Source organism: Strix uralensis, chromosome 13 (assembly GCF_047716275.1).
Source record: "Strix uralensis isolate ZFMK-TIS-50842 chromosome 13, bStrUra1, whole genome shotgun sequence".
In the NCBI taxonomy this organism is placed as follows: domain Eukaryota; kingdom Metazoa; phylum Chordata; class Aves; order Strigiformes; family Strigidae; genus Strix; species Strix uralensis.
Window position 1 is genome coordinate 11,641,308 of NC_133984.1, and position 25,903 is coordinate 11,667,210.

Below are 25,903 nucleotides of genomic sequence, written 5' to 3' on the forward strand. Positions count from 1 at the left end.
TTTAAAGATATATCTCCATTGCCCCAGTGAGCTGCGCCAAGCATCACCCAGATGGGACATACAGCTCATCAAACCTGGTGCTGGGAGCACTGCACTTGTGGTGGGCCAGAGCTGCGGTCAGCAGTGTGACTGCAGTAGGGGCTGGGCCACGAGGTGCCTGGGGACCCGTGGTGCAGCCTGGAGCATGTGCTGTGGCCAGGGTTTGTTGCCTGGTGGTGTAAGGTTGCCAATGTCAGTCCAGCCTTGCTAGAGGGATGCCAGGTCTCTTTGAGGTGGGTTTTCTGTGCCATCTCCTTTTCTCGGGCTGCCCCCTGTAGTGCTGCCTGTGGCTTTAGAATTAAGGAAGAGGCAGATGTTTGCTTTGTGATCAGATGTTTATTCATGCTCTTTCATGCCATCATCTCTGCCACTCTGGGGAGGGTATTGCTAGACTTGGGACTGTGCTTCCCTGCAAACTGGCCAATATTGGTAAATGAAATGCTGGCTCATTCTCTTCAACCAGCCCAGGGGAGCCTGGCTGGGCATGGTGGGGGAACAGTCCCTGGGGAGAGGGACTGAAGCTGTTGTATTGCCTGTCCAGTGGGGACAGGGCCAGGCTGGGTGAGCTCTTAGCCCGGTTGCCCCAGGCTGCAGAGGAGCCTTGCGAGGAGGCATCAGGGTCACTGCTTGCCAGGAGCTGCAGCTCCATGTCAGGCAGGAGCAGAGCCATTTCATCTCTTCCTGTGCCCTGGAGTGGCCAGGGAGCAGGGCTGGTACTCACTGGAGAGGTCTGGCTTTGGGTCCTCTGCTATTGCCAGCAAAGTTCGTGAGGTCTTGGTTACTGCTTCTGGGGTGAGCCGGGGGCAGGATGGCTTCACAGCCACCTGTGTCCTGTTGCTGACACTCTTCCCTGTGTGACCAGCCTTGGGAACAGCCAGGGAGCAGAGTGGAGATACCACCACTAGCACCTTGGTTCCTCCAGTGGCACCCAGTAAGCGGGAGTGCGTCAAAGCTAAACACCAATGTGGCTTTGGGGGCCTAAGCACGCCATTCCTAGACGCGCAGGAGGGCCTGGAGGGGATCCCATGCTGCCTGTCTGGGAACACAGCAATCCTGGGAGTGTCTGCAAGGACCCCATCCATGACACGTTTGGTGGGCGGCTGTTTTCAGGGCCATGCAATGGGCTCAGGGTGCTGCTCTGCAGAGGCAGTGGCTGGATCGCTCTCTCCTCATGGGAAAGGCCACCCGGCTTGAACTTCATCTGTGCACTTGAACTTGATCTGTGCAGGAGCACAGATAAACCTGAGCTCCAGCATGGGGCAGCCCTCAGGGACATCTCATGGTCCATTTGCTCCCTGAGATGGTTTGGGAAGCTGTCCCCCTTTGCTAAAGATGCTGGTGTAAGCAGGTGCCCGTGCTTGCCCTGCAGTCCCCACGAGGTGGAGAAGTTTTGCCATCAACACCCTGCGCTTTACAGCGATGTTGGGAGTGCTTTCGGCAGGCCTGGCTGTCACTGAACTGCTGTCAGGTCCCTGTGGGGACAGTGCAGCTGCCAGTTAGCTGTCTCCCCCCAGTCAGTGTGAGGAGGGAAGCCCCAGGCTTGGCTGGCATTGAGCCCTGGGACTGCTGGAGCTGTGGGCACAGGGACACTGTTTCTAATTCCAGTTAGAGATAGAGAGTGGTTGTTTTTTCCCCCTGAGACCCTGTCTGAAGGAGCAGGGACTGGGTTTCAGCTTTGTCTCCCTCCAGGGGCTGCTGCAGAAGTGGGGGGCCGTGTCTGCTGGCTTGCTCGGCTCCCGACAGCCGTCACCGGGAGCTGTGCCCAGGAGGAGCTGAGCAGCAGCCGGGCACAGCAGCACGCGCTGGGCTGCTTTTCTTCTTGGAAATAAAAACTGGAGCAAGCCACAACTGAGACAAGGCAATATTTGATTTATTCACTGCATTGTTTATTTCACTGCTGCTAACAGCTCTCAGAAAGAGGCATCCTCCCCTTGGCTCCCCACATCCTTGTCTTCTCCTGCAGTGAGCTCTTGCTGGCTACCAGGCTGTCAGGTTATCCAGCTTGCCACTCCGATGGGCCACAGCAAGTCCCCCAGACATGTGAGGATGATGTGGTTGCTGCAGGAAAATCCCGTAATGACCCACCAGGCCAGAGCAGTGGGGTCTCAGCTGCCAGGCATGGCTGGTGCCTCCTCCTCACAATTTGGCTGAGGTTCAGGGTGGGTGCAGGTCTGCCCGGGTGTGGGGCAGGCTGTTGCTATGGGGCAAGGTGGTGGCGAGTGGCATTCCCCGCCTGTTGTGGGAGTTGTCTTTGGGGGGATGCTTCCCTGGGGCTAAGTTGGTGGTGCAGAGGTCTGGGTAAAATGCTGCTCTGGGGCCACCATCCACAGACCCACTGGCAGAGCTGATGTGGGTTTTGCAGCCAAAGCTCTCCCAGCCCAATCTCCGTCCCAGCCTGACTGCAGAAGGGCTGAGCCAAACCAAGTCTTGCGCAGCGTGGCTACCGGGGGGATTGTCCTCCTGGGTATGGCCGGAGCCGGTGGCAGCGAGGGGATGGCTTCTCGCTGGAGCAGAGCTGTGGGACGGGGAAGATGCATGTTTTCAGGCTCCCTGTGCCCGCTGCCATTGCAGCGATGGTGCTGAGCACCTCGGGGCTGGGTCGGTGCCACGGGAGGTCGCTCTGCCACCGCCGTTCGGCATCCTCGGCCCCTGCCCCGCAGGGCCGCAGCTGTTCCCGCTGCACGGAGCCAGAGTACACTGTGTTCACCCAGAGTCCTTGATTAAACAAAATGTTTATGCATGCCTCTGCTCCGACGAACATCTTGGCCGGCTTGCACGAAGCCTGCTCTCCGCCGTGGCTCCAGCTGCGCCGGGGCACGAGCCCCAGCTGCCAGGAGGTTTGGGGAAGGGTCTGTGTGATGCTAACTTTAGGAGCCTGCTGGCCTTTTCTGGATGGTCCCCATTCCAGGAACCCCCACCCTCGGTCCCTGTGTCCCCACCTCCACTATGAGGGGCTTTGGCTGCCGGAGAAGGCTGTTGCCCTGCAACCCCTTGGTGCCAAGGGGAGCTGCTGGCCCCTTTGAGGTGCTGGGGGGGGGGGGGGGGCACATTTTGCTTCTTTACTGCGGGGGGGTTGACATCCACACCATGAACCTGCTGCCCCTTTCCCACTTGAGCAGGGCTTTGGGGTGCATCTCGAGATTTCAGGAACAGCTAAGAAATTTGCTGGGCTCCAGGGTGTCTCCAGCAGTCCAGAGCACCGTTCCTGACTCTGAGCCTTCTCAACACCCTCCTGGTGACCACCTGCTTTTCATGACCATGTACAACACCATGGGGCAGGGTGGGCCATGTCCAGCATCAGCCAGGGCAATGGCAAGGCTAACACTGGTTTTCAGGGCTGGCCTGCTTGCAGCTCCGTGTCCCCTGTTCTGCTCAGCCAGCATCATCTGGGATGTGCTTGCTTCCTTCCCTGCCCGAGGGGACTGTTTGTGTCAGTTCTGCATATCTGAAGTTAACTGGGGACAGGCTGGTCCCGCTGGCCCGTGTCATCTCTCAAGCAGCGTGCAGCCGCCCAGTCCATGCCTGCACAGCAGCCCTCAGCTGGACATGCCATTATCATATTCATGCTGTTGTTCCTGCTGATACCTCCAAACCCCTCAGAGGGAGTGGGGTAACTCCCCCCCAAACCATTTCCCCTATGGGGAAGGAAGAGAATGCCTTGGACAAGGGGCGACCAGCATACTGAGGTCATTTACAACTCTGCCAGGTGAAAATAAAGCCAAGGAGAGGTATTTGGAGGTTTACAGGGAGCTTCTGATGCAGATGTGACTTGGGGATGGATACTGGAGCTGGCGTCTCCCTGGACCCGAGAGTTGAACAGTGCCTTGGAGACTGGCACTATGCCGTGTTTGTGTACATGCTAAGGGTGTGCTGGGAGAGTCACATGAGATGGAGCATCCCAGTGTGCAGAGTTTAACAGCCTAATAACACAGCTAGGGATGGGCAGGCAAGGACACTGGAAGAAACTGGTGGGATCGGTGCTAAACTCTCAATCTTTTGGCTGGTAGTTGGATGATGGGTACCTCAGCAAGAAAGACCAGCCCTGTGTTTGGCAGACCTGTGAGGAGTGGGAAGAAGCGATCTGCAGGACTGAGATAGGGCCAACAGCAAAGCTCAGAGCTCGGTGCCTTGAATTCAGGAGGACAGAAAGGAGAAGAAGATGCTGGTGACCGTCAGGTGCTGATGGCCACTTAGATGATGAGGGCCCTGCACCGGACTCCCAGACGTGACTCACTGCCCAGGACAGGCTGCAGGATTGTTTCCCAAGAGCACTGGCTTTCAGCAGAGCCGGTTGCCCAAGCGGCTTGCGTGCCCCTGCCAAGCTGTGTGCCATGGCCCTTGCGAAATGGTGTTGATAAACACTCCGGGGCATGCCAAGTCCTGTGAGACGACAGCTGATGTTCTTGGGCTGCAGGGAGTGCCCGCACGGTGAGAGGAATTTTCCACTCCTCTTCGGCAAGCGTGTCTGACCCCGCTGGGAGACTGTCCCCAGCAAGGCAAAGACTTATTTGCTGGTGTCCCAGCTGCCCCTGTCTGGCTCTACAAACCCCACCATGCAAGGGCTGTCCTAAGCACAAGTTGAGGCAAGGGGTGGTTGGGTCACCTGGGGCATGGTGGCACCCTACAGGACTGGGTTGGGATGCCACCATCCCCAAGGCATCCCAACCATCCCCATCTCACCATGGGGCCGTTCTTGTGTCCTGATGATGAACTACCTATTTACTTTCCCTTTCCAAGCACTTAGGCCAAGTTGGGGTGAGCCCTGTGCTAGTCTGGTCCCTAGTCCAGTCCCTGTCCCAGGACTTGCCTTTCAGCAATGCTGGTCCTGTTTGCACGTGTCCTGGGGGCACTGGGTGACCTTTGCCAGGGCCCTCCAGGCTCTTGGGTCAGCTCTGCCCTGCTGTGTCTTCTGGCATATTGGAAATGTCTCAAAGACCAGCGGGTTTTTAGTGTGAAAAGGGTATGCTCCATCATGTGCTGGCTGATGTATGGTAATTAGCATGTTAAAGCCCAATTTAATTTGACCAGCTAATGTCCTGGAGCTGCAGCTCACTTCGTCTGCCCTGCGATCCCACTGTGCTCTCAACAGATGCATGTAAAGCTCTCAGTAAATGAAGGCTGAGCTTTCTCCAGGGGCTGGTCTGGTACTGGGGAGGGTCGTGCCAGGTGGTGCAGACCTGGCCGGTGTGCCTGTGCATGGTGCCACGTGTATCCCTGGGCATCTCCTCTCCCATCGCAGCCTGGCATGTGCTGCACCCCACAGCCCTGGCACTGGCAGGGGATGGGCATTTCAAACCCTGACATCACATATGGCTTTCCATGAAGTGTCCCCAAGGGGAGAGGACTGTGCTGATGAAGGAGTGTAAAGGGCATTTGGAAAGCCTGTGTGTCCCTGTTGATAGCCACGATCGAGCATGGCATCCACATCTGCCTGGGCAGCAGGAAAATCCAGTTATTTGGGGCAACATTTGTAGATCATCATCAGCTGATCTCTGGCACAAGATGACCCTTTCCAAAGGCCTTTTTCCCCACACCCTCCTGTGGAAAGCCACCAGCGTGGGGATGCACGTGAATGCGGGACAGCTGGGGTGTCCTGTGTTCCCAATAGCAGCAAGCTCTGGAGCAGTGTGGGGCTCTCCTCCTGTGTCCCCCAGGCTGCTTTTGGGACGCTGCTGCAGCATATTTTCCAGTGTTTTGGCCAACTTGATTTAAAGTGACCTAAGTGACAGACATCCTGGCCATTTTCTTAGGAAAGTATTTCAGAGCCTGATGTGAAGCCCGTGTGTTTGCTGCTGGGCTCTGTCAGCACCGCTTTGTTTGCTGCAGATGCTGCACAGGGAGTTAACCCTTAGGTGATTGATGTGTGTGAGTGATTGGTACTTGTTGCTAGATGAAACTGTCCCACGGAGGCATTTCTGCTTTCTCTCAGGTATCAGGGTGGGGGATGTGCTCCCGTTCAGCAGGATGCAGGATGACCCTGTGCTTCTTCTACAGCTTCTGGCCCTGACCAAGTTGTAGATCTGCTTGGTCAGGGCTGGAGGTTTCTTCGGAGGGTCATTGCTCCATCAGGGACTTGCCTGGGAAAGGCATAACTTGAGTTCCTCCTCCATCAACAGGCAAAGGAGCCAAATGTCAGCCAGCGCCTGGAGAGAGAAGACATGGGGGGGTCACAGGTCTTCTGTTGTGGACAGGACGCTAGGGGTGAGGGCTCTGGGAGGACACTGCCTGCCCACTTTTTTCTCCCTTCCTCCTTCCTTCCCCCCTTCCTTCCCTCCCTCCCTCCCTCCTTCTTTCCTTCCTCCTGCTCCCCCTCTTGCTTTCACTCTCTCTTTCTCTTTGCTTCCTCTTTCTGTTTCTGTTTCTTTTTCTCTCCTCCCTCCCCTTCTTCCACTTTTTTGCTGCCTCCTGGACGTGCCCCTGCTGCCAGCCTGATGCCCCTGTGCCCATCCCTCTGGCATTTGGGCTGGCAGCAACAGAGCTGCAGAGACAGTGTGACACCTCTGCCCGCGGGGACTCCTCCAGCAAAGCCCCAGTGCATGAAAGGGGCCTGTGCCCAGGGCAAATGCCATCATCCCATCAGCTGGGGGGGCTGTTCTCCCCGTGTTCCCTGTCGTCAGGGCTGAGGTCCCTGCGTGGGGTGGACAAGGTGGGCAGGGAGCAGACGTGCTTTGCTGGGAAGGCACCGCTGATGCGTCATCTATATATAACTGTACTTGCCACGCGTTGTGGCAGTGCTGACCTAAGGACGCAGGCGGATCATGGTTTTAATGTAGAGTAATTGCTATTATTACCAAGCTGGTATTATGGGGAACGAGTCAAGCTTTGGGCACACCACCTCCTCTCCTGTGCTGTGCCCACAGGGCATCCTGTGGCCCATGTGCAGTGGAGGTGGGAGAGCATGGCAAGTCCCTTCTGGCAAAGGCAGGCATGGAGGAAGACCTGGCTTCCATCAAGGGTGTCTTGCAGGACAGGAGGACCCCTTTGTGCTCCCTTTCTTGCTGTCTTGGCTCAGACCATCCACTCCCCCTGCAAGCTAGAGCCACCCTGGGGCTGCTTCCCTCTGCATTACCCATGGCACTGTTGGCAGAGTGGGGACAGCATCTTCTCTGTGGCCTCAGAGAGGAGGTGATGGAGGAGGAAGGAAGATTTCCTTCCCTTCTGTACAAAAAAGACTGGCGGTCCCCAAAGCCAGATTCTCCCACCAGGTAGAAACCATTCCCAATTCACAGGTTTCCCCCAGGGCTCCCTTGTGCTCAAGTGCCATCACCTAGAACTGCCTTGGCAGGGGACCGGCCTATTGCCTGCTCTGTGTCTTGCCCACAGGATAAATAAAAATTATTAACTGGGGTTTTACTGCATGGTCAAGTGACTGCTGTAGTTACAGGATCCAGCCAGTGTCACAGCTGCTCACAGCCCAGGGTTGCTCACACCGTTTTGCACCCAGCTGTTCCCCAGCACCACGTGTGATGGCTGTGCCAGCCCAGCCAGGCACTGCTATGATGGAGCAGCACCGCTGCTTACTCTGACACTGGAGGCACTCAGGCTCTGCCATCCCTTCCGAAGTCCCTGTAGGCTCAAGGCTGGTGGGTGCTGGATCAGGGCATGGTGGAAATCAGACCCTTGCCAAGACAGTGGCAGGCACTTGCTGAAGGTCCTGCCGGGAGCACTCCCTGGGAAGGGGCGTGTTCTGGGGCCTGATGCTGTGCAGGGAGCACGATCTTTGGATGAAGGGGACAAGAGAAAGGGGGAATGTGTGTTTTGCTGATGGCAGCAGGTGGCTGTGAACAGGAGAAGCTGCTTTCTCCTCTTGGTCCCTGTTCCCGGTGTCGTGGCTTGCGCACGCAGGCAGCGGCAAGGGCAGGCAGCAGGGCACTCGGTGTCTGCACATTCTCCACTGGGGAGAGACAGAGATTGGGCAAAAGGCACCAGAAGAGGCAGCAAGCCCCATCCTGCCCCCGGATGCTTGGGACATTGTGTTCTCTCCAAGCGATGATAAGGACAATCAATAATAAAAACAAGCAGCTGGGATGCAAGCCCGGCCTCCAGCCAGCGACCTTCAGGAGCTGGGTTACTGGAGCAAGCGCAGGCGTTTTTGGCAGTGGCGAGAGCAGTGCCTCGTTGGGAGCAAGCGGAGGGTAAACACCGCTGCTGGACGGGTGCGGTGGAGCGTGCGGTGAGCGCTGCCCGAGTGTGTGGCTGGCAGCCCCACGCACACCCCCCCGGGTGTGCAGCCCTTCGCACCTCGGGGTAGCCGCCCCCGTGCAGACGCTGCTGCAGCGGCTCACGCACATGCAGACACACGCTGTGCACCTCGATAAACAGCATGGACAGTGACAAAGCTCCCACGGATGCACAGGGGTGTGTGTGCACATTACCCTGCTAAGTGCACCGGCCAGCAGGCAAGCGGTGTGCCGTGCTCATGCGCACACGGGCAGCCAAGCCTCTGGAGTAACCCTGAGTACTTACATAACAATTTGCATTTACAAACCACTGCACAAACATGACCCACTCGCAGAGATCACAGCTGATCTCAGCAAGATCCTGATAACGCAAAAAAAATACCCCAACCCAGCTCCTGGACCCAGCTGGTCAGGACTGTTTGGGTCTTGTGACGTGGGAAGGTTTGCAATGCCCTTGCTGAGCAGTGGCGGTGGGGCTCCAGCTCTGCGTAACAGCCTGGAAGGTTCGAGCTGGCTGAGGGCCGACATGGGCGTCTGTCCTGCAGCAGGTTCTGGCTCTTTTGGAGCTGCTCGGAGCTGCAATGAAGCTCAGGGTTTTGCAGTTTTCCAGGGGAAAAAGGGCTGTGGAGTGACACATGTTACAGCTGCCTCCTCCTGCCCCAGGAGGAGAGAGTCCTGCCCCAGCCCCACTGGGATGAAGTGGCCTTTTTCAGGGGGTTGCAATCAGAGGACCCCAGCCTCAGGCTGGACTCTCACTGCCTGATGAAGATACAGGCTGTTTTTTTCTTTGCTTCCCCAAGAGCACTTCCTTCTCCTGAACATGGCCACACCAAGGGTTTGGGATGTGCTCTTTCATATCATGTCCTCTGTTTTTGGGACAGGGCAGCATCACCCCTATCAGTACTCTCAGTGGAGAGGCTCTGGCTCTGGCACTGGTACCCCACAGTGCCGTGGACACTATCCCTCACACTCTTCTCTCCCATTTAGGGTCCCATGGGGGCTGGTCCTTATCCCAAGCCTGAATGTGACACTGGCTGACCAGCTCTGCTGGCCCCATCCAGCGGTTCCTGCACTGCCACAGCTACGTTTGACACTCTCTGGGCATCCTAAGCCCTGTACATCTCCGCAGGTCATATCCCATCAGCTTCCCTCAAGCAGATGTCCTTCTCTGTGCCTCCGTATCCCCACCTTGCCCCGAGCTGCAGCACGACCAGTGCAGGACCCCCAGCCCTGCTGGCACCACAAGGAGGATCTCCCTTGGTTGGGCTTTGGAGAGATAAAGGCTGTTGCTGGCACAGTTGGGAAGACGGTATCACAGCTCCCTCAGGGGAAGGCCGAGTCTTGCATGCCACGGCTGTGTGTGAGAAGAGGAGCTCACTCTTGCGTGCAGAATAGGGCAGCTGGTGCTCCAAGGCACGTGCTTTCCCCGTCCTGTTCAGGAAGCCCATCTCCTTCCCGGCACCTCCCGCCCTGCGCATCTCTCCTCTTCCTCTGGGCACGCGAAGCAAGCCACCTGCTCCAGCCTTTTGAAAGTGTCTGCGGCAAAGACCCACTGAGAAAAACCTAAAAATAGCCTAAAAATAGTGGAGGGTTAAAAAAAAAGGGGCTCTTTATCGCTCAGCAAACAGCAGAACCAGTCGCTTCACAGCAAAAACAAGAGAGGAACTGGGAGTTAAAAATAACATCCGCTCGCAGGGAGCCAGCCCGGGCCACTGAGTTCCCAGCTCTTCTGCAGGCAGCCTGCCTGCGCAGGCAGACCGTGCTCATGAGAACTGCGCTCCTGCACCGTGTCTGAACACCGCACCCTGCTGAGCTCCCATCTGGGGGAGCATGGGGATGCAGGGACCCACCCCAGTGTCAGCTGGACACTCTCCATCGCTGCGAGGACAGCTGCCCGTGCTCCGGGGAGCCATTCCCCTGCGGAGAGCAGCGGGACGGGGGTTCGTCCTGATACACCAGGTACACCCGGTACTGCTGAACACAAGCTTGGGCTGCTGTCATGGAGAGCAGGGACATGGCTGGGGAAGACCGGGAGAAGCCATCAGAGTGAGGGGAGCCAGTTGGTGCGTGTTCCCTTCCTGGGCCTGTCCTAGCCACAGGATGGCTTGCAGGCTCCTTGTGTAGCAATAACGGGAACAGCCTGTTCACTGTTATGGCACCCTGAGTCTAATCTAGACGATCTGGTGCTGCCTTGCAAGGTTTCGTTGTGGGAATGGGCAGCTTTTCATAGCAACTGGGGGAACCAGCCCCTTGTAGCCCATTCATGGCCAGCAGGCGTGCAGGCTTTTGGATGCCTGTGGCTTTTCCTTGGAAGGCGCTGGAGGCAATCAGAAAGCAGAGTTATATAAAAGCTCATTCACAGAGTCTGGTCAAGTGGATCCAGCAAATACCCAGCGCATCCCAACCCTCCCATGGTGTGCAAAGGTCAGTTCCCTGGGGTAGGGAGAAGCCTGCTTACGGTGACCAAGAGCTTTGCTGGGCTTTCACCACCATGGAGAGCAGCAAAGCCAAGTGCTCCTGATCTCAGGAGTCTTTCCTCTGCTTGACCTCAAATGCACCTGCAGGTCCAGAGCAGCAGAGGAGGCTCCCAGCAAGCCCAGCTGCTTTATCTCACCCTCTATGCCATTGCAATGCTCCTCCCAGGGAGCAGCATAGTGTGCAAAGCTGTGAATAAATACCCTGAGCTCTGCTCCTCATCCACCAGCATGACCAGCAACTGCATCCCTCAGGTGGACCGCTATGTCTGATGTCCACACTGGGGACATCCCGCCTATGGGAAGCTCTTCCCAAGCCTGCAGGCAGCAGTCTGGGCAGCTCTGCCTTCCCGCAGCCAGGACAGCCCAGAGCACTGTGCATCTCGGCTTCCTCTTTGGAGGAACCTTGAAGCTGGGAGCAAGGGGACTCGAGGCTGAAGAAATGGACTCTGCAGGAGACTAACCTCACCGCTTTTAATCCTGCAGGCTGGGTTTTCATTCCTGCCTTGCACTAGTTCAGCATCTGGCCCGTTCCTCTTGTCTCCTTGCCAGGGGCTCCTGAGGAGCCGGTGGAAGTCACGAGCGAGCAGATAGCATCACGCGGTTTCTGCTGCGCTGGGCCGGGAGCACGCCAGAGCGGATGGAGGGTGCGTTGCTGGCATGGGGGAATGCAAAGCAGAGCTGGAGCCTGAGTTTGTCCCCAGAGCTGAAGCCTGAACCTGCCCTCATCTCAGACAGGTTGAAAACAAGCCTGCCCTGAGACCACATGAAAGCGTACAAGCCTGTAGCTTCTTTCTTTTGATCTTGCCTGTTTCCCAGTGTGCTTGGTGCAGAGCCGTTGAGGTTGCTCAGTTCCTCAGGACACCCTGTCCTAGGTGAAGGCAAACCACAGCGGCTGCCGCAGACCTGCCCTCACTTTTAAAACCCTGCCGGGACTTGTCCCACCCATTCCCCCCATTGCCTGAGCAATCCATGGGGCTTCCTTGGTCAGCCCCCCGGGGCTCTCCCCAGGCCCTGCCCATGGGGAGGTTGGTGGGCAGCAGGGGAGGTGCGTTGCTGGAACATGGTGGCTCCTGAGCTGGATGCTGAGAATGGGTGTTGTGCCAGCCCTGCGGCAGTTTTTAGGACAATGGTTTCACAGGTTGGTGGGCACCAGTGGGAATGAGAGGATTTGCAAAACCAAATCATTTTCCCAGGACTTACAGGGCTGCCTCTGGCCAGGCCACAAGCTCCCCATGCAGCTAGCTGAGCACTGTGGGGTGAGCACACTGCCTGCCCTTGTGTGCCGCCTGCCTTGGCCACTGTCCCCTTCCCGCTCTGCCTCGTGCACGGTGACTGTGGCCTGAGTCAAGGCATGATGCCCAGTCACGCTGCGACACCCCCCAGCCTCCTGCAGCTCTCTGGCCAGCACATCACACAGCGTGACCAAAGCAGGTGAAACTCAGGAGGGCTGTGGGAGGGTGGTCAGCCTTGCCTGTGTCCTCAGCTAGGCAAGCCCCAATCTGAACAAGTCTGCAGCATCTTCATCTCCATGTCTGCTTGGCTTCTGCTCCATCCCTGCTTGTCCTCTCTCCTGTTCAGCTTTGCTGGCCTCCCTCTCCTTCCAGAGCAGCCATGTCACTGCTTTCCTTCCCCACCTCACCCGCTCCAGCTCCCAGATGGGGTTGCAGCACACCCTGCTCCTCACCTGCTGCTTGGTCCCAGCCTGGGGGTATTTCATCCCCAGTGGCCCAGTATTGGGAGAGGGGTCTTGGCAGACTCCAGGGTGATATGCCTGTGTCCGGGTCATCAGACACAGGATCAGGCCCTCACCACAATCCTTTGAACAGGGGCAAAGCCTGTGCTAGTGATTTGGCCTCAGCCCAACCTTGCCTTTGTCCCTGTAGTTGCTTGGAAGCTCCCAGTTGCTGCTGGGAACTGTGACCCTGTGTACTGATTGAGATGCTCCAGCAGCTGAAAGGAGATGTGATGCAGCCCAGTAAGGGATGTTGGTACCCAGCTGTGGAAAAATGCCCTTCCCTTTGATCAAGTAGGGGTGTTCCCTTTATTGGGGGGGGGGGCTTTGTGCCACCTGAGGAGATGTCAGAGTTGTGGATACCAGCCCCAGTTCAGACCCGGGTGCCCAGCCTGCATGGCCAGGCAGCTCTGCTCCCAGCGCTACCATCACTTCAGCCGGGTGCAAAGGAGCAGGGCAGCCTTGGAGGGTCTCTCAGCATTGCTTGTTTTCCCCTCGTGACAGAGAGCTCTATGTGCCTCATGTCCTCACCTCCTGGTGTCTGGGAAACTGAGGCACAGCACAGTGCCGTGCTGGGGAGTGACACCCTCTTCAGGCTCAGTGCTGTGTGAACCTTCCTGGTCCCTGAGACGGTGACACGCGAGCACTGCAGCCCCAGCAGTCCCTCCTTGCCTGGGGAAATAAGGCTGCCTGTCCCTGGGGCTGCCCAAAGGTAACCTAAACCCACTTCCCATTGCTGCCCTTTGGCAAAGCTGTGCCGGCACGCTCCCCGGCTCACGGCTCGCTGTGGCCTTGCTGTCCTCTGTTGTTCTCTGCCCCAGTTCACAGCGGCTACGTGTAGGGCCGATAAGGGCTGTGCAGGGGGAGGACACGCTGCTGGGCTGCACAGCGGTGTTTAACCCTTGCTCCTTCCCCCGCGCAGCCGGCGATGGTTGGGTACAGGGTGTAGCTCAGAGGCAGCCCTGCCGCCCTGCCCGTGGGGTGCCCGGGGACCACCCCTGAGCCCGCCGCGGGGCCGAGAGCGTGGCCAGGAGGTGGCAGCAGCCCCTCACCGTGGTGCCAGGCCTGGGGTGCAGGGCTGAGACCCCCTGCAAAGAAGCACTCCCACTGCTCTGGTCCTTTCTCTGGCAGCAGTGAGGGCACAGGGAGAGGAAGGCAGAGCTCTGTGCAGGGCTGTGAGGGCAGAAGGGCTGGAGGGGGCTTCGGTGGTGTGTTGCAGGACAAGGGCTGGGGGACACGGTGGCTGTCTGCATGGGGCCTCTCTGAGCGGGCACAGCTGGGCTGTGGTTTAAGCATCTCGCCGCTGGGCCCTGCGAGGCGTTGTGGTTTGAGGCAGCAGCATGTGGAAGTCGGAAAGAACAAACTGTTCAGCCGCCAGCCCTTCCAGCTTCTGCTTTCGAAGTTATCTAACAGCCCAAACAAACACAGAAAGCTCTGGCTCAGCCGCAGCTGGCCGGCCCAGCCCGGCAGTGCAGGGCAGGCACAGCCCATCCCATTCCATTCCTGCAGCCAAGCAAGCCGTGCGGGGTCATCGCTTGCTGCCACTCTCCATAGGGTGGGCAAGGGGCTTCGCTCTCCCATTGCCCACCGTGGCTCTGCATCCTCTTCTGGCATCACCGCAAATGCCACCTGGCACAGGGCAGCTTCCTGGGCATCCCTCTCCAACGATGGCTGGCAGTCACTTGTCCCTGCAGAGATGGGCAACCTCTGTGGCTTGGGAGGGGTTCCCTTGCACTCACACTCTGCTCAGTTCTGCTTGGCCACCGGTAGACTGCATGGGATTGCCATGCCAATGCCATGTATTGGGATGCAAGGGCAGGGTGGAAAGACTGGCACAGAGATGCTGCAGCCAACTTGTGCAAAGGAGGACTCTGACCCACCACCCTGGGGTGTGTCAGTGCAACCCACAGCTCTGGAGATGGGTACAGGCTGCTGGAGCCTGCAGTCTGGGGAGGACCCACGCAGTTCAGTCATGCATGGGGACAGGGACAAGCCTCAGTGTCCCCAGACAAGCTGTGGGACCAAGAAGCTGCCAGCTTGAGGGATGCAGAAGGTGACTACAAACAGTGCAGAGAGGGGGAAGCTCTGCCTGGAGCTTGGCAGCAGCGGAGAGCCTGGAGCAGCAGGGTCCCACAGGTGGCCCTTTCAGCCCCGGCCCGTGGTAGAGAAAGGAAACTGTGTGCTGTAACCAGCTCTGAAAAACAAGGCTGTGTTGTGGTGTCTTGTCACAAGTGCCAAATTCACATGCGGGGGTGCAGGTGGGAGGGGGAAGTGGGAAAGGGGTGGGGAGCCCTGTTACGTAGAGTGAGTCCTCCAGCCTTCCTTCCTGTGGCCACGGGCTGAGGGTATATAAACAGCTGAGCTATAATTATCTGGGGCTGGTGAGCAGTGAGCCTGAGCTCCTGGCTGTCATGGGCTCAGAGCTCCCCAGGGCCAGCACCCACGGCCCAGGCAGGCTGTGCTGCGTTGCTGGGGAAGAAGGTATGGCCCCCAGCTTTCTGCCTCTGCAACAGGAGTGATGTAGCTGTGGAGACCGCAAAGAGGACACAGAGGCTGCGTGGAAGGAAAAGTCCCCATGGAGGGGCCTGGAGGCTGCTGGATGATTCTCCATGGGGCAGGAGGGCCCATCAGTTTATACCAGGCTGGTCTGGAACTGGTCCTCACGATTGTGTTTCCCATCTAGAATTGCTACCATTTGTGGAAGTCCGGTGCAGTGAGAAGGCACCTGCCTCTGCAGTCCTTTGTGTTTGCATTTTGATCATTTTGATCTGTTTTGCAAATCCTGCTCCACTTACCAGGGAAGCCCCTTGTTCCTCACTCTTGATGCTCCTGGCAGGTACCTGCTGGGGAAATGGGGGAAAGACCAAAGATCCTGTCCCCCAGCAAGGGAAGAAGTGTTCTTCTCCAGACCTCAGGTGCAACATCAAGTGGTCCCTCAGGCAGTTTGAGTGAAAGCAGGAAATCATATTTGGTTGGTTAAAAAGAGCAAACTGGCCTGCTCAGATGCCACAAATGAACCTCTGATTCAGCCAGGCAGCTCCACCTGCTGCCATCTGCATGTGTCCCAGCTCCTCCAGGATTTTTTCATTGTAGGGTAATTCCTCTCTCCTTTGCACTAAAGGGATCCAGGATGCTGTGTTTCAATGGACAAAGTGGACACCTGAGAGCTTTACTGAACCTTGATCTTTATAAAACTTGGGCCAGAAGCACTCCACGATGCATTCTGAAGGCACCAATGTCCATAAGGGTGCCCAGCATCTCGGGGTGCAGGCAGATGTTTCCCCTGAGCACGCCAGCACATGTTCACAAGGGTGGGGGGAGAGGAGAAGCAGCAGATAAGGGTCAGAGCAAGGCTAGGAACTGTTAGGAGACTGGGAAGTGTGAGAGGGTGTTTAGGCTGGTCCTAGTGTTGGAGAAGTGGTAGTACGGTGGTAAGACAAGGCAGAGAATGAGTTTGGAGATTGTCCCCTGGAGCAGACAGAGGTGTGTGTTCCAGGGTGGACTGTAACTGTGTCCCTCTGGGGGCACACCTTGGCTTTCTGCTCCCACGTGTGGGTCACATAGGGCCAGGCCAGGCTGAGATAGCTCTAGTTTGGGCTGGGATTTCTGCAGCTAATGGGAAACAGCGAGCTGGGAATGAGGAACTAAGACACAGCATGAAGACACCCGGTCATTGCAAAAGGCTCAGCCAAGGGCTGGCTGCAAGATGTGGAAAGTGCTTGAGGTTAGTTTGTGCTTAAAATTTCCAGCTCCTCCAGCCTTCTTACTCTCAGCTGAGCACAGTGTTTGCTTTCACTTCCCCGCCTGGTCTCCAAGACAGACAAATGCTGGGAACTTTCCATGTCCAAAACAACAAAAACAAAAAGACACGCAGGAAAAAACAATGTTCAGATTTGGGAGTAAAGAAGGAATCTGTCATTTCCTACCCAAAACCAATCCACGCTTGGCGGGGAGCTGGGTAGGGAATGGAAACAGCCACCTGAAAAAGCTGAAATGGTCATCACAAAATAGGTCCTGATGGCCCAGCTGGGCTGCCCAGCTTGGGGCATGTGGTCTCTCTGGTCACCCCGTGAAGCCCAAGGGCTGGGCTGTCAACCACAGGGAGATGTTTTGGGGACTTTGGAGAAGGCTGTTAGCTCTTGAAGAGCTCAGCATTGGTGAGCACAGGGCTGGAGGTCGTGGGTGAGGAGGTGTCAGGCTGTGCCTCCAGTGTTGATGGTTGCCTGTCACAAGGAGGCAAACTGGGTCAGGCATGGGCACACCTTTGCTTGTGGGTACAAGGCTTCATGCTGTAGCCTGAGGTGGTTTGAGCTGTCTCTGGCCACCCTTGAGTTGGATCTTCTGCCCTCTGGCTGTGGATTCCTGGCCCCCAGTGCTGGCTTGAACCATTCGAATCTCATGGGGGTTTCTCAGCCTGAGCCTGGTGCTGCTGCCCTGAGCTCCTTGCTGTCTTCTAGGAGCTCAGGACAGTTGGCATATCTCAGCTGCCCCTGTCCCCATGCCACTTCCTACCCTGTTGAGCACCGGCTGAGAACAGCCAGAAACAGCAAACCAGGGGGTCCTGAGTGCTTTGTCAGAGATATCAAATGGGGATGGCAGGGACACTCCAGTGGTTTGGCAGAGACCCCTTCCCCTTGCAAGAGAGAAGAGGACAAACCTGCCCTGTCACTGTGGCTGAGTGCTGCCACCCAGGAGGGCAGCACAAGCTCCTGCTGAGCAGTTTGGGAAGCAAGCCAGCACCTGCAGTCCTGTCTCACCTGCCCTGCTCCTCCTCTCCTGCGGGGAAGGGCAAACCTGGGATTAGCTGTTCCCAACACATTCCAGGTATTTACCTCGTGGGACTCCCACTCCGAAGACCTTTGCTGATGAAAGACACAGATCTGGAACAGGCATTTGGCTGACGAAAGACGCAGTGGAAGTTGCCAGCAGAGCAAGTTCCCTGTGTACTTGCATCAGTCTCCAGGTTTCACTGGGGTGAGAGGCACAGCCAGCAGCCTGTGCCCTGCAAAGCTCTTGTTTGTGTCATGGACCTCCTGTCCCAGAAAGAGATGAGGGAGCTGCCACTGTGGTCTGGTCCTGTTGGGGAGACCAGCAGGGGAGCTGGAGATAATCGCTACATCTGCATGGATACCCTAGAAACAGGTTGTTTTCTTTGATCCTCTTCCCCGCGCGGGTACCCTGGGGACAGCCAGGGCAGGGACAGGTTTTGACCCAGGTCTGATGCAGGACCTGTGACTGGAGGGTAAGGGGTGAGCAAGAGGTGAGGATGCTGAAGCCGGTACGGGAGCTGGTGTGGCTCCATGGGTCTGAGGTACTGTGCTGCAGGCAGAAGCAACACGTAGCAGCACCAACACTAGTTGACGTGTCCAGGTGGACACCTAAACACACAGGTTGACCAAGGACTTCTCTTCCATGGGCACAAGCAAAGGTGAAACTCTCCCACTGCAGTGGTGTAATCCTGAAATCACCCCTGAAGATGCTTGTCCAGACTCCACTTTGCTAGCTGACTCATGGTTTGGGGGATAAAATCGCTTTAATTTTGGAACACACCATGCCCACAGGGTGCTTTTCTCAAGCAGCTCTGGTGGCGAGCGTTCCCTGTCAACAAGCCCTGCAGTTATAAAACATCCCTGAAAGAGCAGCAGAGCCTGCTGGGTGTTTGCCGAGTGGCTGGGAGTGCATCAGGCGTGCAGGCAGTCGTGCTGGGCTCTTCGCACGCCTGTGGCCCTGTTGTGCCCCCCACCAGCCTGCTCCCAGCACAAAGTGTTGACCTCAGCCTTACATAAATCTCTTTGTGGGGCAACAGGGAAAAAAGGAGAAACAGTGAAAACTGTGGACACTCGCACGAGGCTGAGCGGCAAGGCTGATCCTGAGCCAGGACCATGCGTGGTGGGGTATTTAACATAATCCAGAGCTGCAGTGAAGCATTTGTCCTCTCCCTTGTCCTGCTGAGAGGACAGGTTCCCAGGGCAGAAGCTATCTCCTGTTTGTGTGGGCAGTGCTGGCTCTGGAGCACAGCACTGGGGCTGGGGGCAGAGTGGGGACCTGTAGGTTGTCTTGGCAGAGGGGATCCCAGCAGTTGTTTTATGGTCATTGTGCGACTGACTGCCTTGGCCTTGGCTTAAGGGCAGGTTGTCTGCAACCAGGTAAGAAGAGCTTTCCCGATGAGACACCATCTTCTCCTCAAGAGCCTCCCCATCCTGGTGTGGCAGGACCTGCCTGTCACAGAGGGGTTGGGTGTGGGGTGAGCTGCCCCCAAAACCCAGCCTGCTTGGGGACAAATCCCAGCTCCATACCTTCCCTTCACTCACAGGTTATTTTCTCCCAGCACAAATGCATCTGGACTGGCTCATGGGCTCTGTTTTCTTCTTTGGGCAGAGAGTTGTGCCAACAAAACAAAGCTTCTTCCTTATCCCTCCCCTTTCTAATTGTTTCCGTATGGATCTAATTTCACCACGTCCCGGAGCAGGGTTGGGTTCCTTGCTTACATAAAGTTGAAAACAAGGGGTGAGGCACTGGTTGTTGGCAGGAGAGCATGTCCTCCCTGCAATGCCCTCGGAGCATAGATCAGCTTCCAGGCTTGGCTTTTCCAGGTGCCAAAGACCTGTGGTCCTTCCTCAGGGAATGAAAGACTGGAGCATGCTCTTGCTGGAGCAGCAGGCACAAAAGCAGGGCTAGAAATCCATGGCTGGGCTATGCGCGTTGTCAGCCTCTGGCTCAGGCTGAGCCCTAGGCTGGCTGACTGTGGACACCACGACACTGACACTTCTCCTACCCCCTTCCCTTGGGCTCTGGGTTGCTTCTCCTGGGGCAGCTCCTTGCTCAGATGTCTCTGGTGCCACAAGTGCCCACATCTTTCCTGCTCAAGTCAGACCCTGAAGTGGATTACTGGGGTGAGAGTAATCATGAGGGTCGGGTAAAGGGTGGCATTGGGGTGCACTTTCCAATGGGGTTCCTGCAGTACCACATTGCCCCACTGCAAGCCCTGATTTTCCCCTCTACCTGCTTGGCTCTGCAGTGCCTCTCCTCTGTGCGCTGCAGCTCTACAGGATTATGGGAGGAGACACCATGGAGCTAGGATGGCCTGGCCATTCCAATGGACCTGGCAGCTAGCCACGTCCTGAAGGAGAAACAGAAAGCCTGTTTGGAAAAGTGTTGAGGCTTTTTGCGCCTGGTTTCTTTTCCGTCTTGGCCGTCTCCTGACACATGCTGGGCTGTAGTGTGAGTCCTCTCAGAGGAGCAGTGTCACCTGGCTGGTGGGAATTGAGTGGCAGCAACAGCGCTGTGGCACACATGGCAGATCAAAGAGTAGAGGATGCAGCAGCCCCTGACGGTGTGTGGGGACCTTGGAGGGAGACACACTTCCCCTGCAACCAGCAGCCACCAGAGTGTGTGTGCTGGCTGTGCTGGAGGAGACATCAGCCTGCCCTTCTCTCCATCAATGCCGTGGGCAAAAGCACGTGCTTTCTTGTGCTTCCCACTCTTCTGACCTCAACAGCCACATATTTAAGGGTAGCTGCCCCCAGGTCTCCTAAGAGCCAGGGCTGAGGATAGCTGCAGTACTGGGTGAGAACTGGAGGCTCTGGAGGACTGCATAGGCAGGATCTGCCCTCGGGTTGGGGGAGTTTATGCCCAGGGTGAGAGGATAGCCCTAGGAAATGCACGAGGGGTGTGCTCCAAGATGGAGTGCCTTAAACCCTAACAAGTGCTTTTAGCTAGAGGCTGCCACTGAGATGTCCCAGCCAAACTCAGTCATGTCCTGGGGGGTTATATGGAGGGTGGTGGGTGAATCACCACCCGTTCCCACCTGCTCAGGGACCTGCATGGGGACCTAACCAGTCTGGATGGAGCTGGTGTTGTGCAGCTCACATCAAACAGAGCTGGTGCAAGCCCAGTTCAGTGCACTCCAGGCTGAGGGCTGAAGTCTGCACTTCTCTCTAGAAACTGCAGTGCTGGCTCTTTCCTAGGCCAGTCTGGCACTTTCAGTGGGCAAAAGTGGTCTCCCCCAGCCATGGTGATGCCCTGATGTTGGAAGGAGCCAAGTGAGACTCATGGTGGTGGTGGTGGTGAGGATGCAGTGCCAGTACCCCTGGAGACAGCCAATATTGTACTGGGGACCTAGCAGACCAATCCCTCAGCCTCTTTTCTTGGGTTGTGACTCCTGCACCGCGGTTTGCACATGAGCCACATTGCTTGGCCAGGCATTGGCCTGCCCAGAGGGACGGGGCCCTGGCTTCATGTGCAGACAGGGCTGGCTCAGCTAAGTATAGCTGTAGTGTTGCACATGGCCCCAGGCGTGCACTGTACTGTTTGCAAACAGGAGCCTTGCTGACACACGGACCGCTGTTTCCTCCCACTGCACCATCCTGGCCTGGGGAAGAGCTAGGCAAGGCTCTGTACCTGCTGCCTGCAGCTGGCAGCCTGAGGGCAACCCTCTGCTGTAGAGGGCTTGGACTTGGGGAAAGGCTGACTCTGGGACCTGTGATGGCATATGCCATTTATTGGGTTCACTGGTGTCCGGCAAGGACGCCTGCTCCTTTCCTGCTCAGCACGACACAGAGAGGAGAACTTGCCCTTCCCCAGGTCATGATCTGGCAGCATCCAGTTATGTTTACTTGATTTTACAGAGCACTGTGATCTTTCCAGAAATCCTGTCTCCAGAAAGAGGGATCGTTGCGGAAGACATTGCACTGCTCAGAAGCTGGGTGCTGTGACTCACTTGGGATGGGCTTTGATCTCAGCGAGCAGCTCCATTGAGGGTCTGGAGCTGTCTGGTGTTCTGCATGGCTCCCTGCCATGCCTATATGACACCTCTCTCCATGAACTCGGCACTCATATGCACCTCCCCCTTGGCAGATGGATTGTGTTTTGAGGAAACATCAGCTCTCCTACTGCTCTGCAGGGGATGGGAGAGGAGCCACCCCAGAGCAGGAGGCTGGGAAGGGACAGGGGTTGATGTTAGGTTCAGCCAGGTCTGCAAAGATCTGCTGAGACATAAGTCAGAGAGTACTAATGGAGGCTTGGCAATTGTCAGAGCAGTTTCCACTTTTCTTCAGGGAAGGTCAGGGAACTTCTTCCCATAGCCACTGAAGGTGAGCCTCTGGAAGCTTTTCTTCTGCCAGTGCTAGCATTTAACTTCTGTTGGCTGTTTATAGCTTAGTGACTGATGACATCTATTGCCCTAGCTGCCTGCTGGCCTGGATGCCTGGGGAGCAGTAACTCAACTGGGAGCAGGACTGCAGCTGAGATGCTGCAGAAAGGCAGGAGCTGTGAGCATCCCAGGGGTGCCAAGGGTCTCAGAAACCCTGCTCAGGACTGTGCAGCAATGGCATTGACTTGTCCTGGGGCATAATCTCTGGTGCCAGCTGAATGCGCTGCCCCAGTACATCAGAGACTCAACACAGTCGGTGTTGCAGGGAGAGGATGTAGCTATGCAGCTGCAGAGCTGCAGCCATGTCTCATGCCTCTCCTGGGATGATGTAAGATGGTGGCCTCATTGGTGGGAGGTCTTCTCTGGTTGAGGTATTAGTAGGTGAAGAAGCCATGGGAGGAGTTGAACGGATTGCTCACTATTGATGGAGACTGGCAAATCTGCCTGGAGAAATGCCAACGTGCTGGCCCTCCTGCACCGCGAGTCTGGATCAATGGCGTGAGCAAGCCACCGCCTCCTGCTTGTTGGTCACCTCTCACCCTGCTTGCCCACCTCTGGTCATGACTGACTGTGGAGGGGTGATGTCTGGTGGGTGGCACCATGGAGAAACCCCCTGCGAAGTCCCCAGCAGTGCTCCTAGCCCAGGGGTCCGCACCACGGGGAGCCGAGCAGGTCTGAGTCTGCCTGCTGGGATGGGGAGGCGGGTGCTGCCAGCAGCCAGCGTGACTCAGTGGGTGCTGCTTCTCCCTGCTATCACGAAGTGCTTGGAGGCGCCAGGCTGGCTGTGGGGTGGTGAGGCCCTTCCTATGTGTAGCTAGTGTGGCCACAAGGCATGAGTCACACCGATGGGGAGACGGGGCGGAGCAGGGATTTTGGGATGGAGCAGGGATTTGGTGATCCGGCAGAGCTGCGGAAAGCAACTGGCTCCTGACACCTCAGCCTCCTGGGTGCCATCCAGCCTTGCTGGAGGTGAGCCAGTGCTCCCAGCACTTCCCACACACTGGGCCATCCATCAGACCTTGTCTGGGGTGGGTCTGGGGTGACCTGGCTCCAGGAGGGACCAGCCCCATGGCCTGGGCTGTGCTTGGGGACCCATGGTGGTTGCAGAGCTGGAGGTGCTCAGTGGCTCACAAAGATCTTTCTGTCTGCAGAGGACTCACACCACTATTGTCCCCCGTCCTAGTTTCAGTGCCGTCTGCACGCACTGCTCATCTTTCTAGGTCAGTGAAGAGGGCCTTTGTGTGCCAACAAAAGTGGTTCTCTCCCCACGCAGGGTCTTTCCCTCGCTCCTCAGATCACGCTGCTTTGTTTGCACTGGTTTTGACTGGAGCATGAAGTATCTTCTCATGTGCATCCATCCTCCCACTGGAACTGCCAGGCCTGGCACTGCCAGGCAGGGAGAGATGCTCTCTGGCTGGTTGGCTCTGCCTGGCAGTGCTTCTGACTGCGTCTCTGCAGCAGTGCACGCTGGCTGTGCTGCTCAGGGATGCAGACCTTGGGAGAGGTGATGCTCTGGGCAGCTCAGGTGTCCCCTGAGGACAGTGGCACAGTGGGAGCAGCAGGGGCAGGGTAGTGTGAACTTTGTCTCTGCCACTTGGTCTTCCTGGGCACAGAAGGGCTGGCAGGACTCTGCCAACCAACACCCCAGGATAGGGCTGTGGGAACAAGGAAAACTTCATCAACCCAGAGATGAGATGGAGCAGGGACCATGGGTGGTGGCCGTCTCAGACCCCTGCCTGCCTGGAGACCGCCTATGGGGCTTTCCTGGGGAGTCCAGAGAGCGTCAGCCCTGGGTGTCTTTGAAGTCAGACCTTGGCTTTCCAAAGGGAGGATTTGCCCTAAACCAGGAGATGCAGAACTACCCACCACCCCAGCAGCATCTCAGGGGCTGGGGTTATCCTTTGTGTCTCAGTGGGATCTATGGAAAAGCAAGAAAGCAGGACCAGACACAATCAGAGATGACAGCAAAGGAGGGCAGGGGCATAAGGCAAAGACAGAAGGGCAGGCTTGGGAGGAGGCCAAGAGACAGATTTTTGCTAGCAGACGTCTGAGGGCTGTGAACAAGGAAATCCGCTCTTTTATCACCTGGTTTGTTCTTGCTGGGTTCAGGGACAAGGATCTGAGGACTCTCCAGGATCACGATAACCGGCTTCACGATGCGCTGTCCTTCCTGGGAGCAAAGTCCTGCAGGGCTGGGGGCACAGTGGGACCCACAGCGGGGGTGAGGGCTGGTCTGGGGACCCTGAACCCACGTGTGTGTCTTCACACACACGTGCTGCCTGTAGCTGGATCCCAGGGGATTCACTTACCCATATGAGAGTGTGCGTGCGCACGTGTGTGCACACATGCCCTGTGTACGTAGCTGGATCCCACAGGATCTGAATACCAGCGTGAGAGTGGGTGTGGGTGTTTGTTTGTGCAGGCATGCTCCCTGTACACAGCTCAGCCCCAGCACAGCCAGCAGCAATTGCTGCACGACTGTTCCCTCTTCTATTATTCCTTGACTCTTTTTTCTCCTCAAAACCCAGCATTTAATTATTTCACACCCCAGGAACATCACTGCTTTCTCTCAGCAGCTAAACTGATGCCCTGTGTGGGATGGGGGGATGCGAGGAGCTTGCAGGCACGTGGTCCCTTGGTTGTCAGGCTGTTTCTCCTCACTGTATGCTTCCCGTTGCTGTGGCGATGTGACACGATGTGTAGGCTGTGTTTCAAAATGCCCATCTGATGGAGATGCACACTGAGAGCTGGGAGCGCTGGCGGGCTGTGCACAGCCCAGCATCTCCCACCTCCCTTTGCCAGGGTGCACAGGACACTGTGCCAGCAGGCACCGTGACTTTGTTGTGGCTGGTGATGGAGCACTGAGCCCTGAACACGGCATCCCTGCTCATCCTTGGCTCCGGGCAGAGCAGGAGGAAGGCGGGCGTGTTGCAGGGAGGGAGCTGGCGTGCCTGCCCTGCCTCAGGTGTTTGCACCAAAGAGGAGAAAAGGCCCTTTCCCAACATCAGCCACATGCTGTTGTTTTTCAACGCAGCCTTCAGGGGAGAAAGCCTCTCTGCTGCATACGTGTGCGCAGGCACACACCCGCAGTCCAGCTTGCCCCGTGCCCTCTGCTCCAGGATCCTCCCATGTCCCCAGGCTGCAGCAGCACCTTGTGCATCCTTGCAGGTCACCCCAGCTGCCAGGACATGTCCAGCTGCAGCTCCACGGCTGGTGGGTGCACAAACACACATCTTTCTTATCCCCATGGGTCCCTCTCTGGGGGCACCCTGCCACCCCCGTAGCACCCATTTTCTCTCTGTCCTCCTGCCTGTTTCTTAAGGTTTTGTCCTTATTTCAGCAGGCAAAAGCAACCACCTTCCTTGCATCTCCCCTCCCTCTCTGGATCCCAGCTGTTCTTCCTCTTGTTTTCAGCCAGCTACTATCCTGGATCTAAAAATAACAAGGAATTTACAGCCCTCGACCTTGAACTCGGCCAAGCGCAGTGCTCCAGCTTTGTGCTGTGTCAGCAAATCACTCGATGGCTCATCCTGGGTTTTCCTTGCATCTATGCAAGTCCTTTCCCCTGGGGGCACAGCATTGGGATTCCGGCCCAACTGGCATCAGCTGTGAGAGATGCTGCGAGCTGGTCACATAAAAGGGGTTAGACGTGCCATATGGGCATGGGGGAACAGGGCGGTGTGTGATCCCAAGAGTTCAAGTCCTGAGGACGTCATGGGATTTTAGTTCTTTGTCCTTTCAAGTCACGTATTTTCACCGTCTCTCTAGTGACATTTCCTTTGCAGACGTTTTTAGCATATATTTAGAAAAGTTACCAAGTTTTCCCCACCATAATTGGGAACGCAGGAAATTCACTATTTCTGTGTCATTGTCTTTAAAAGGAAAACTGAGATTGACACGTAATCACGTGACTCCTGCAGCCAAAGCCTTCAAGAAAGACACCCCAGCCCACTCAGCTCCATCAGGTTTGCAGTGCTTGTTGCTATTTTAGTGACATAATGAGTCTCCACATCCATCCATAGTCAAAAAGGAGTTTGGACCTTGCTTCCCCCTGCAATAAGGATGATCAAAATCTCACAGATCATTTGGGATCTGCCCAATGAGGACAATGTCTAACCCTGCTACAGCTGTGCTAATCGTGGAGGCTGCTCAGATGCTGCTACCTCTGCTCCAGCCAGGCTGTTTCAGGGCTCTGGGATATCTGTGGCCACCAAATCCTCCCCTTGCTCTGTGTTCTCCTCTGTGTCCCCATCTGTCCAACCCATTGGGCATGCCCACACTTGGAGTCAGCAGAAATCAGGTAGTTAAGGGTGAATTTAGAGAA